This window comes from Hippoglossus stenolepis, chromosome 16 (genome assembly GCF_022539355.2).
Source record: "Hippoglossus stenolepis isolate QCI-W04-F060 chromosome 16, HSTE1.2, whole genome shotgun sequence".
NCBI lineage: Eukaryota > Metazoa > Chordata > Actinopteri > Pleuronectiformes > Pleuronectidae > Hippoglossus > Hippoglossus stenolepis.
This window is the reverse complement of record NC_061498.1, coordinates 13,037,421-13,049,827: the sequence shown is the minus strand read 5'-3', so window position 1 is coordinate 13,049,827 and position 12,407 is coordinate 13,037,421.

The window sequence follows — 12,407 nt, the reverse complement described above, 5'->3', positions numbered from 1 at the left end:
CCCCCGCTTGTAAACCTTGTAAGCTTCTTTTTCTTAACCATAAGTATATTAATAATAATAATACTCAACATAATTTCCGGCCTCATGAAAGCGGGGGCAGGGCACAGAATGAAACACCTCTGCTTTTTTTTGAGCCATGTAAGTTGAACAAATGAAATAAGAAAGAAATACAATCTGATTTATTCTTTAGTGTTCATTATATTTCTGCCGCAAAAAAAATGGTTATAGGCTTTATTTAGCGTATTCCTTTGCCAAATTTTGGATTTTCAGAAAAAAAGAAAACGTAAGTCTGTAAATGGAAAAGCTTGAAAAACGCTGGACAGTTTAATTTATTTTAAATCAAAGGGTGTAAATCTGTGTAAAAAGTAGACTCCAGATCCTGACACCTTTCTCATGAAGAGGTTTTCTGTGAGAGCTTTTATTAGTTGGGTCTTAAAACACCACTGGTGCACAGCGGAAACAGAAAGACAGGGCTGCCTCCACCTTTTGGCTTCCTGCTGATGCTCTTGCACTTAGAAAAGGACTTAATAGATATTATATGGAGACGTATCAACGCAATGTAGTGTAGTTCTTTTGGCTTTTTTTTTTAAGGTTTCAACCGTGCTGTTTCTGTAGATATCTATCCCATAGTCCTCATCAAGAACGGCAGAAAGAAGGAAAAATAAATCCCCAAATTCAAGTTAGAAAGGTGCTAATGTGTGTGATCACATTAATCGTCTGACAGGATCTCACTTTCAGCGGTTAGTCCATTATGATTCACACTGATGTGAGGTCTAGGTGTCAGGTGTCATAATTTAATTGTGTTGTTTTCTATTTCTCGGGGATACTTGAGGGACTGTAGAGCCGAGTAATGCAGAAGAGTCCACCTCTGCTCTCGCTTTTCTTTCCCCCTCGCTCTCCTCTTAATTGGAGACACTGGGGGTTCACATCACTTTTCACTTTAATCTTGACCTTAGAAGATAAACCACTGATAAAGACGAGAATCATTATCTGCCCAGAGAATTCAAGGAATCATTTCCTCAGCTCATGTTCTATTCATTAGTGGGGAAAGTGCTTTTGTAGTGGAGGATATCTTGAATTTGCAGACACGCTGTAAGATCTGTGACAGATCGGGCTGTTGTCTGAGGCCGTGTGTTGTCTGGTCAAAACGGAGCCTTTTAATGATGTTTGGATATAACATTTGCCAAAGTTATTGAACTCCTTAAGTGTTGTTGATATTGGTCTCAGCAGGTATCTCAAGTGAAACAATATTGAAATTCTGAAAATATCTTGAAACAAGACCACACAGGAATCCTGTGAAAACACAATCTGATGAATTTGTTAAATTAGACCTTCCCTGAGAAGCACCACCAACAGAATAAAAAGAATAACTTCCAGTGGGGTCGTAGACTAACAAAAACCAATGGGTTTTGCCCTATAAATTTGATATATAGATATATATAATTTGTTAATAATGGGCTCATATTTATCCATCAAAATTCTTTGTATCGCCGTATAACAGTGGATCCATGATTTGTTTTTTTTTCAACCAGCGACGGATTTTAGTGGTTGAAATGAGACAGATTTTTTCATCAAGCTAATGTTCACTTCATGAGATTGGCCTTATTTTAATGTTTCAAGCTGACTCGTTCAAACAAACACTGTAAACAGGGTCCTAAACAGACACTTGATTTAAAAGACTGATGCTAAAATTCTAATTCTAAAATGTCGTGGGCCAAAAGTTAGCATCCTCATCAGCTGATGATCTAAATAAGACATACACTCTCAAAATCAGCTTTTTGCCTTCACTCATAAAATAAAATAATATGACCTGTATCACATTCCAAATAATATCCAATAAATACTAAAGCGGGGCCGGCAGCGTTTTTCTGAACTCCTCGGTTTTAGCAGCTCGGAAACTCCGGAGTAGGGTGGACACCAGGCGTCTCCGTAGCAGAGTTGATGCGTTTTCAAATGAAAATATAGTAGAATGGATGTAGCCTGACTTGCGATTGGTTGACCGTGTGTATTGGCGGGACCTCGACACTGCGGCTCCACGATCACTACGGCTCCACGATCACTGCGGCTCCAACGCCTGATGGCGACTCCTGTTTCCAGCCATTTTTGTAAAGGAGGAAGTGGAAACACGTCGTTCATCTTTATTTACTTTTTAAACCACAAAACACTTACAATTTTACTTACAAATTACAGAAATGTCTGTTTTCCAGTCCCTCTGCTTGTGCATGGCGCCACACAGTATGTGTCTGTTTGAAGGAAACCCTTGCATTGTGCTGGAGAGGCCACTGACTGGTTTCCATCAAGGACAAAGTCACCTTCCTCTGGAGGAGAATCCAGTCCTCTGAGACTCACTGTGGCTTGTGAGCCTACTGCCAGAACTAGGTCAACTCACCTCTTTGCTGGAAGTTATACTGTTATATCCTTAATGTTGTTTCTCTCCCGGTGTGTGACTTTCCATGTGATTGACTTGTTTGGTGTATCCTCCAGCCACTGCTGGCGACGACACCACTGACAAACATGTGTGGCACCGAGCAGAATTCAGTAGCTATTGGTGCCTCTGCAACAGGCAGACATTAAACCACGCGTTTGGTTTTAAGGGTCAAATTACTGTTGTATTGTCAGGTGAGGGAAAAACATTTCATCTATCCATATTAACGAGTATATCTATTCTTTCATATATATATATAAAAGCTACTTGGGAAAAACATGGATAACTGTAATATTTATTGTTATAATAATAATTTTTGTTTGACCTGAAGATGAAAATATAATGTTTTCTTGCATGTCGGTGCTGAACACTACTCTTTGACAAAATAACTTGGCTTTTGTGATAATTATGTTTTCATTTTTGTGACTGAAACACAAACTGTGACAAGAAAATACAAACATGTCGCCCTCTCTGACGCTCGGCTGGAAGCTGTGTCTCCACGAAACAATGTATTGTAAATTTGAGTATATAGTAGCTTAACTTATGACAGTTGTCCCCACTGAGGTATCATGGAGTGGAGGGTATGTTAAAGGAACAATAACACCCTAGTATAAGCCCTGAAATGTCACTTTTATACATAAAAGCCATGTATAAATGTGACTCTAAAGTCATTCTTAAAGTAAAGTCATTCTTTTTATGACTTCACATAATAAGTCACTTTTATATGTAAAAGTCACTCATGGCTTATTTCTTTATATTAATATACCATTAGTTCCTATGGATTTGAAAGAAGGATGATGTATATTCATAATTCCACAAACTGCTTAAACATCACATTTGATCATCACATATAAACTTGCATTTTACATTTTCTCCACTTTATTCACAGCAAGGTCCAAACCTGCAGAAAGTAAACCTCTTGGTATTTGGTCCTGTTTTAACTGTCTGTAGACAAAAGACCAGATACTGTAAAGATAATGCTATTTTAGAAAAGGGAGGATGTGACTGTTCTCTATGCATTTCTCTAAACCGCCCATACATCCAGCTTAAGAAGCTAATCATTTCCTCCCTTTCTTAATCGCTCATTTTGAAAGCCCTGTCTGCTCATCGATGGCAGAGAAATTAATGTTATGTCCTAAAATGTTCCTTCCTCAGGTCCTCCTCAAACTGTCAATAACGCGTTGGGGGGGGAAGGGACCCTGGGCCGCCCTCCTTGATGGCTGATGGATATGCTCACACCTCCGAGAGGTAAACAGCATTGATTCTGTCCCACTATCACCTCTAATTTGCTTCCAGCCTCTGCACAATAAGCTCCTTTATGACTAATCACACCCATTTACAGGACTGATACAGGGCTTTTTTATTTTTTATTTCCAGAAGTGTGCCTGAAGCTCTCAGTCGCACTGTGTCAGTATTGAAATGTTTCTGGGCTGTCACATCTCGCCACTTCCTCGGCCCTAATGTGATCGATTGGGACGGCTACCGAGCCATAACATGCTCCTCTACAGAGCACTTTTATAGTAACATTTCAGGCCCAGTTGAACCCTCCTTCCCCTGGGCCATTAAATGAAAAACTGGACCTCGAGTGGATCTCTGAGTCTGGTCCATCCCTGAGCTTACAGGCACGTTAATGACAGAAATTGTACATGTCAGTACTACCAGGGAGCCCAAGGATTAAATAATGTGCATGTAATAGTGAGATCTGAGGTCTTGGCCTGGATGTGCTAAGAACATTTGCAATACCACTTTAATGACGAAAGGAAAGAGCCGAGTCTGAGACTCTTGCCTTGGAGGACATGTCAAGCCTTTCATGGGAACCATTTTTAATTGCAACCAAAAATGTCTATTAGTGAAGTCTCCCCTTAGGCACATACTGTATCCATTATAGAGGTCAAACTTTAAGGTTGGAATATATCATATGAAAGGTTTTATCAAAATATTGTTATTGTCATTATTATTATTAATAGAATTGTTGTATTGTACTCAAACAATATCATTAAGTGTAAGTGGGGAAATTACTGAAACTGTGACAATAAAGCACTTATTGCTAGTGTTTAAATGTGATTGTGGAAATGCAGTCATTTAACCCTCTGAGCTTTACATATATTCATAGTTTGTCATGTGATCTGCTGTAGTGAAGCTATAAATCATTTTGTCGTGTCTTTTTTAAAATTACCTTTGCCAAGGAGGTTTTCACCCCTTTCCATTTGTTTGTTGGTTGTGGTTATTGTTTTTTTTGGTCAGCAATATTACATAAAAATTACATGACAGATTCCCACAACCCCTGGTGGACGGATGTAGTATGGGTCACGGAATAGCTCTTTAAATTTTGGGGCGGATCCAGGATTTTTTTTTTCTCTTTCTTTAATCTTGCGAAATGGACCAATTTTCCACATTTTTCTTGATGATCTTGATGAAAAAGCAAATCAGACATTTTTATGGGACTGATATTAATGGAATTTGGTGTAAATCCAAATAGAAAGTAATCCGGATCTGGAGAATTTAAAGGTTCAGTGTGTAGAATTGTGTGATATCTGGTAAAGAAGTTTCATGTTGCAGCTGAATACTCTTGTAAAAAAACATGGCGGCCTCCGTATAGAAGACCCGCTCCCGATGCAAATATAAAGTATTTCAATATAAAGGGCCCATTCAAGGGTAAAGAAAACAACAATTCGTACAATTAAGATGAAACACAATAGTGAAAACATCACTAGGACTATTTTATATTCAATCTCTGCCAATTGATCCCTTTCACCTAAATCTTACATACTGGACCTTTAAATGTGGTTTCATAAGGGGACTGTTGGCATAGGTATACACTCTACTCAGTCCCATCCTAGTTTCTAAAAGGGACATTTAATAGCTTTTCATGATCACAATCAAATTCGCAAAATTGTGCAACTAAAGGTTTTGTTTTACCTTTGCATGTTGAATTTATATTCACATCATTATAAACGCTGGATGGTAAAAACAAATGTCAGTAAATTCCATGAATTCAATTCCAATCCTCACTTAATCCTGTTATTACATCCATTCGTGTGGAATAACTGGAACACACAGGATGGCATTAGCCCCGACAGTGGTAGCAGATGGCCCATGGGACATGATTGTCAGATTTAAGAGTTAGAAAGCACTGACACACACAAATAAATTTGGGCAGCGTTGCTTTAACATCTGAGAACACTGTTTAACTCATCCCATCTCAGGAAGTTTTCACACTTCACACTTCATTAACCTCTGGGGCACAGTTTCCCTGGGAATACGAGGAAGGGAAAACGCTTGACTTTTTCATATAAATCACCACCAGGCAGTGACAACATTTACATGCACGCAGCACTCTAGATAATAGCTGATATTCTGGTTAAGGTGTGGTTCAGTAAATGCTGTTTATATGCGCTTTCACGTCTCGGGCACAATACCCACGTACATGTGCATAAACAAAAGTATCCCAACAGTGCTGTGAAAGGCTCTAATCGCAAAAAACAATAATTGGGATGAGGCGAAATTTACTCGTGTCCGTGTCCCTGGTTAAACTGACATATGCCAGGTTCCAAAGCATGTGTTTTACGCAGTAGTGTAACACTTGCATGGAGCCCAGTAGAATTTATTTTCATTTGTGTTGACTGCTGGCCTGTGTGCATAGCCTTACAGAACTTTCTGAATTTTAGCTTTTTGGAGGAAAGATTCAACAGCAGAAAAGAATGTCATAGCCTACAGTTTGTATTGTTGATGATAGAAATGATTATTCTCTAAGAAATTCATCTCAAATCAGCATCTACTGTCCAACCAGCCTCGAACTAGTTTCGTCTGGAAGTGAATCTTTGGTCACGCAGTTTTGTCAAACTACTGTTTCTGGGTTAAGAATGACTCTTCCTGCTCAAATTGTTTTCTAACGGCTATGTGTAAGGCTGACTTCTGCCACCTGGACTACCACCATGTTATACCCAACAATCACTTCTTGTTGTTCCATTCCCTCGGTGGTGGTGCATCCGATTCCACTTACCTCCGCCAAGACATTCTGATATGTCTTGAAATCCCAAATATCCACTGTCAGAGCTGACAGGCCAATCACAATGGCACCCTCGGCTCCAACAGCGGGCTGAACCTCAGAGCTGGTACATTTTGACATGTGTCTGTCACATACACAGGCAAAGTGAAAAATTGACAGTCAATCTGAATGCATGCAGCTGAAGGTAAACTTTGACCAACTGTGTAAAAGCTTCAAAGTTCTTTTTTTTTAACTTTTTGCCCAACTGCAGTCGATATGATGCTCTCTGAGAATCTGTGCATGCCTCTGAATCTGCAACCGTTTCTGCTGTTCTGAGAAGTCAACATGGGACTGTGGTCTGGAGCCGAGTCCTCTTCTTCCTTGGATCACAGCAGTGTCTTGCCTTGGATGATACCTCTGCAGTCCATTGGGATGGGGTTATTGAACAAAAGATTCATGTTCCCAAAGCTTTCAGGCAGAAGCTGAGGATGTTCCTCCTCCAGGGTTCCTTTTGTAAGCTACATGTAGCCTGGTGTACATTCATATAGATCCAGCAACAAAATATCAAAGAAATTATAGGCTTATTGAACTATGAAATCCTATACTGGGACCTCGAGCATGGAGGTTACCTGGCTGCAATAATTTGCCAGCTGCTACAAGTAGCAACTAGTTGCTGCCCACACACATAAATGGCATAAGCAGAAAACCACATCTCTCTTTTTATTATCAGGAACCATGAATCCTGCAGGTGTGTGGATATCTGAGAGCCAGGGTGGTGTGTTAACTGGCCCCCAGATGGATACAGTTCAAAACAAAGCTCCTGTGCCCCAAATGCTAAAGATCTGGAGTCTGCAGCACATGACTAGGCAGCAGTTAAAAGAATATTGGGACCAAATTTTGCCATGAAACAAAATATTACTTTATTGCTGTTGACTACAAAAGCTTTGCTTTACGCTCCGAGGTCTCCTTCCCCTGCTTGCACATCATTTAACAGCTCAGTGGTATCCTAACTGCCTCTTTTATTAACCCAGCTGTACACAACAGCCTCTTTCTTGGTTTTCTTTGTTAATAATATGTTGGAAAGGCTCATTTTGATCTTGACAGGAGGCCTGCTAGTGTCCCCCCTTCATCTCCTGCCTCCTTGAACTATTGTTTCAAGTCTAAAGTTTGTGCTGCAGCTAATCGTAGCAACTGGTCGTCACGTACTTAACCAAACCTTTAAGGAGAAAGACCGATTGCTGTTACTGCCTGGAGTTTTCTGTCAGTGTCACCCATCCCTCTTGGATTGAGGATTGCTTTCATGTTCTTGTTAAACTAAAGCCAGTCCCAACTGAATCCCTAACACCTTATTCATCCAGCACATGGTCTGATTATGTGCTGCCTCACGATCTGGCAGGATCTGGATCTCACCACGAGTTGTGTCTGTGTGGTTAATCAACAAGCTCTTGGCCGAGCACGTCATCTCGGCCTCGGTCTTGGCACCTTGTTACCAGTCGTGTGGGTTATTTTCTATGGATCAACAACTATTACTACATTTGCATGCACCAAATATTCTTGTTTGGTTTACTGCAAGAAAGACAGTATTCCCACTGAGCAGTTTGCATGCAGCCATCCATACTCAGATTGACACATGTCCTGTCGTCAGGCCCTCGTCAGGAAATTATATCCAAGTCTTTTCGTAATGTTTCTTAGTTGTTTTTGTCCCTCTTTCCAAAATAATGTGTGTAATAATGTTGTCTACGTGGTTTGTGTTTAAGGCACAGACCTGAATGTAAACCTGGCAAGAAGTCATGTGTCACAAACTTTCTCAAAAAGCCCATTTGAGACCCATTTTGCGAATGTTTCTTATTCTTGTCCAAACAATGCTCCTGAAACCCGAATATGGACAAATTCAAAGTCTCAGTTGGAGAAGGCTAAATCCAGAATATCCAAATGGAATATGTTGTTCACTCTGCCCTTTTCAAATTCCAAAGGTTATCATATTATTCAAAATAAACGTGGAATATTAGTTTGCATATTAACGTACTGGAACAAATTTCATTCACATGCATCTAATGCAACATTAATGAGGGGTGAGTTTCTAAAATGCTTGACTTTAGGCCAGTGGCTAACCCTTACCCTTACCTGAACTAAGTGCTTTTAGTTGCATAAACTTTGCCGTACCTTAAAAGTGCCATGAGTGGATGTTATATGTAAAAGAAAGAGGTTTGCTCCGATTAGTTTGAGGTCATTTTCCGCATTATTCTATCTTAACAGTGATAATTCTGTTGATTTTATCGGTTTAAAGTGGGAACTCAGACTGCACTTTTATTTCTCTCTATCTCAAAACGTGTTGTTCATGCAGAACAGCTGCGTTTAGACATTTAAAGGAGCTGCTCCATATGTTGGTGGTGGTGTTACCATAGTTCATATTGTACATACCTGTTACTTTTGTAATGCATTATATGACATATCATCGCTAACGTAAAGATAGTGTGATCATCAATTCGAACACAGGAGTCTACTGCTGTTGTATAATGGATCATACTCTAACTGAAAAGGCCATCAGGATATTTTAAAGCTCTGTATACAGTACTTAATCTACACATGGGCAATAGTCTGCCAATTAACCTACACAAATTAACAGGAGCCAAATACAGACCATGGAATTGATTGTAGCTGTTATGACCGTATTCTTTCAAGAATAGAATCATCCGAGAAGGTGATAATTGGTTTGTATATGCAGACAGATGTATAGATATATCGCCTCACAACGTTTTGTATTGTGGTACATTAGTGTTCACGTAGGTTACATAACAGCATCGTAGATTTGAAATTCAAACCCTGAGTCCTCCTATGTGTTTTAATTAGCTGCAGGAGAAAATTGACCTCTCAGGCATCATTTAAAGGCGCCTCTCATTCCACCACGCAAGGAGAGCAATAACGTAGCCTATCAGCTAATGCTCCCTACATTAAGTCTGCCAGACAAGAGTTAGCAGCTGTGGTAGTTTGTGAAAGTTTATAGTGGCTGATATATTTCTGTTTGCTCTGCTCATTCGCTGCTTGGTTTTTGAAAAGCAGTTATCTGAAGATTCCACAGACTTGTAGCCTCGGGTGATACAAAAACATTAAAATCCCTACTGATGACTTAAAATAAAATAAAATCTGAACAATAGCTTTTATGCGAAGCTACTCAATACACGCGATATCAACTTCTCATGCAGTATCAATACCAAGGCCCTAACAACGGCATTAAGTCTCATCACACAGGGAAATAAATTCAATATCAGGCTTGGCTATTTGGTTTAAATTTATATCTTTAGAAATAGATAGAGATATTGAATTGTCTCATATTATCATAGCTATCTAATTAAATGGCAATCACCAGATGGGATTGTGTTGTGCAGTGTAGACTTTGCAAGTTCAGTCTCCTCAGTCTGAGCCAACAACTACTGGGATAATTTACCTTGGAGATACAGTATTAAATCTAACCTTTAAATACAAACTTAAGAAGTGGCGTGAACTAAAACCAACTTGTGATCATGTATAATTAATCCACCTGCTTTTCTGGGTTTTGGTTTACATTACATTTGTGGGTTCGTATTGTCTCTTTGTGTTACAGTGTATTGTTTGATTTCAAGAAAGGTTTTCTTTTGTTTTTGTATTTTTTAAAGTAGTGTTCCACTCATGGGTTATCTGTAGTGTAGTCTGAGTACCGGACCACAGTATTATCCATAGATATTTGTAATTATGGAATAGGTGAAGGACAACAGATGGAAATAAGCCTACACAGCTAACTCTGGCTCATTTGCAGTATTTTGTGTGTTGATCTATGACCACTGTCCTCAGCAAATAAAAATAGAATTTTTAAAAAAGATGAGAACTGGTGTGTTAAAGTCAAAGATTCACCCCTTGAATAGACCTCAGGTAGAGAAATTGACAATCAGACACAATCGGATAAAGTAAGATATCACTTTAAATATCACTTCTCATTTTGGTAAGTTTTAACTTTAGCCAGGTTTTTCTAGAAGGAGAAAGTTTAAGAACTCCAGACAATGCGGTGTCAGACAGCAGTTGTTAATTTGCTTTCAGATTTATCACCCAACACATCAGCTTCTGTCCCCTTACGAGACCCTCTCGTCCTTAAACTGCTGAGACGTCTGTCCTACACATTGTAATATTTCTCTCTCCCTTTTATTGTTTTGGTTGCGTTATCCAAAAAGATCCCAACGCAGGTCATTTTAGGTGATGAGACCACACAGATAGCAACAGGTATGACCACTTTGAAAAGATTATATTAATCTTACACGTCATCATACAAGGATGCGAGTGCTCTTATTGTGGAGAGGAGTCTCATATCTAATCCACGCCCGCAGCTATTCCAAGACAATAAGGTGCCAGAGTAAGGATGCAGAAATGTGCAACATTTAATGAGAAGCACTTTTTTAAAAAGAGGGAATGCTTTGTTATTGAACTGATATTATTGCACTCAAGGAAACTACTTCCTCGTCATTATTTTGTATCGTGTAATTTAGACGACAGTTCTGATTTTTTGATTGGCGATTGGGAAATATATTGTACATTTTGTTGAAGCAGTAGTTTGAAAACCTTAAAATTCATTGTTATGTTCTTTTGTTTTTGTTGTAATGTGGGGCAGCCTCTTAAGTTTAAATAATATACCGTGTGTTTATTCTACTTTTCAGCTTGATAGATTCGTGTTCACAGATAGTTGTCTCTAATTGTTCCCTTATATAGCTATATTTTTTATTTGCCTTTTTAGGTCACATTTCTCTTAGCACGAGTAATATGCAAATGCAATATTTGCATGATCATTCATTTCAGCCATCCTGTTGTATCATTTAAATGCAACTAGTTTGCTGTGCAAAGTGTTATATGGTTATTTTTTAAGTACTTTTTTGAGTAAGCTAATATAGAAAACCTCATTTATCAGAAAGCTGGCATCTATGTTGTCATGACAACTGGCATATCATCTCACTACAGCCCTTACTCTGATACAAAATAATATTTAAAAAACCTTCTAACAGACCAACATCCTATATCACGAAAAAGCATTTTAGTATTGTATGCCATGTGTTTTCAGGAACACCCCCCCAGAGTTTAAATAAATGTGGGAGATTTACTCAGGAGTCTTTACAAAGATTGTGGAAAATAGTATTTTAAAAAATCATTATGAATAGGATACATAAGAATATTAAAGGGATTATGATATTTAATCATGACAGTGGTGATTTGTAACAACATAAATGTGCTATCTTGTGATTTTTCCACCTTTTTAAAATCAGCTTTGCATGTGGAATAAAGTCACTAAAATATATTTTCAAATATTTTGTGTGTTAAGCTGCAATGTTACAATCTTCAACCTAAGACAACTGCTTGATTTTCTTAGAAAGTCAAAGGGCAGATGGTTAAATGTGTTTTAGGATTAATTTCGATGTTATTTAGTAGAAACCAGGTACAATTCTAAAGAATGTTTTTATTCACCTTAATTTAAGATGTAATAAGTGTCTTTCTTTTTGTGTTAACATCACAAAACCTGAGGTGGGAACACTGAAGTGTTAATAACTACATTTTGATTAGTGTGGATTTTTTTTTCGCGAAATACTCCCGAGATAATTAAAATTATTTTAAGGATCGTCCAGAAATCAATGCAGATGGTAATTTTCGGGGCTTATCCCAGGTATGCACGGCAAAGATAAGAATGATTAAATCCAGTGGCGCATTAATGAGTGTGAGATGTAAAATAATCCTAAAAGGCATGGCAGAGTTGCTGCAGGAGAAGCCAAATGTCAAGTGCCATTTTTATTTTATGGGGGATCCTTTTTCTTTTTTAAGAGACACGGTTCTTTCTTATCCAAACTGAGCCTGTGAGATGTCACACAGCAACACAAAGCGCACAGGAGTGTGGTCCACACACGCACATACATACACACACACACACACACACACACAGGAACACCGATTTGTTTGAAACTTGTAAAAATCCTTCCCTGTTAA